This window comes from Choristoneura fumiferana, chromosome Z (genome assembly GCF_025370935.1).
Source record: "Choristoneura fumiferana chromosome Z, NRCan_CFum_1, whole genome shotgun sequence".
Classification (NCBI taxonomy): domain Eukaryota; kingdom Metazoa; phylum Arthropoda; class Insecta; order Lepidoptera; family Tortricidae; genus Choristoneura; species Choristoneura fumiferana.
The window spans coordinates 30,484,906-30,487,020 of NC_133472.1; positions in this window are offsets into that span (position 1 = coordinate 30,484,906).

Sequence of the window (2,115 nt, forward strand, 5' to 3'; positions counted from 1 at the left end):
AAAATCGTTTATTTCCCCCCACTTCGCGACATTTGCTTTTAGTTTATTATGTTCTTTACTAGTAATGGTAGCGATACCCACCACTTCGTCTGCGATAACTTAGTTGGTCGCTATCCCGCGGGAACTGCAATTTTCCGGAATAAAAACGCAGTACAGGATATTCTTCTGCATATATATATTTTGTTTTTTATAAAATTAATGAGTAAGTTTTTGGTGGATAATTCCAAAGAGCATATAACCACTACGTTTTAGATAATTCCTTGGCAGAGAGAAAAATCTTTTTTTTTTAATGTGTGCAAGTATAACAATACTACTTGCTATAAAGCTGTTTATTGAACTTGCTTGTTTGTTTGCATGTTTGTTTTTTTACTTTAGCAGCCAAAGACTACTGTGAAAGTGGTTGTAATTCCAACGGAGGAAATTGAAGAAAGAGCACGAGTTCTTCAATTGGAAGAATGCTTTATAATAGGTCCTGCTATTCCTGGAGTGTCTTAAGTGTCACATAATGTTCTGGAGAAATAATAAACTCCAAAAGAGTCTAATATCTAAAGACTTGCAATTGCAAATTTTCAACGTTACATAATAATATTCATAATAAATAAAATAAGCATTATAATAATTCAGGGCATGTTGTGTTGGCTGTCTCCAAATGTCTTTTTAATATTGCTGTTCTTCGGTGTTATATTTTGATCGCAGCAAGAGGAAAATTGTAAAACAATATTCTTGTGAAGATGAAATTTTGGCAATTATACACATAATTGTGAAAATACTTACAACAGCTAAACAATCACAACGCCAATTTCAATTTCAGCAGCTCTTACTCATTTTTAAGCAACCAATCACTTGGCACACGCATATTTAAGGAAACTTGATTATCAAAATCGATTTCAGTATTCTTTTTTCTAATGTTATTATTATTATTACGCAGTTCCTTCGTAACATAATAAAATAGTTCATTGTGCATTAAGGGGCGTAAGAAGGGGATTACTAACGAGCGTCTATTAGAAGCTTTTAATGACTCGAGTTTGTAATCCCCTTACGGCCCGTGATACACACACACACACACACACACACACAACACAATGCACAATGCACAATGATTTTCATCACATTGCGAGGAAAAAAAATGCAAAAAATTAAATTATTTTGTGTCCAAACACTTCACAGCTCGGCAAAAGCAAGTCGCTAAGAAAACAACTGAATAAAATATCATATTATAGCCATATTTAAAATATACTATCTACCCGCCAATATAGGGGGCTACTACAAAATTCGAAAATCGAAGTTCGTATCGTACCGTCCCTCTCACTCTCGTATTAAATAATATTAGCGTCAGAAAAACGGTATGAACTTCGATTTTCGAATTTCGTGGTAGCTCCCCTGATTGACATTTTTTCGAGTCGTCTACCATACATGTTAAGTTTAGAATTCGAAAGGTCTTACAGCCAGATTATTCCAACATGCTAAAAAAATATTTACTAAAATTATTGCAAAACAATTTGATAAGTAAATTTAAAATATAAAAATAACGAAGTTTCATGAAGGTAATATCTAAGTTTTAAAGATGTAAATAAAACGTTGGCTGACTTGAAACCTCTTTAGTCTGAAATTACGTCATTTCCTACTAACCTACCTACTAACCTACTGCCTTTTTTAACTACCTACTAACTTTTTAAAACTAAAGTAACTCCCGTAAGGAGGTTTTCCTTCTCCTATACGTAAATCCATAATTCCCGCGGCAATTAAGGCCATTGTTTTTTAGTACACAGGCATGGAATAACGTCATTGACGAGCAAGTATGATGAAAAATACTATGCTTTATTATATATGTTACTGAATTTGCACCATAGAGCATAGAACTTGGAACAGACGTATAACGTTAGCTATTATTGTATAGTTTGTGACCATATAATTGACAGATTATACTGGAGTAGAAAAAATTATTAAATACCTACAGGTTAACTGAATAAGTGATAATCGTTAAAAAGTCTTATTTACCTACTTGTTTACAATATACCTACCTAGCTATTACCTAAAAGGCCTCTGTATCAGAACGCCATTCACAGTCATAAGTAGCATAACTTTCGTTGAAGTCGTTTCTGCCAGCTCTTGGAA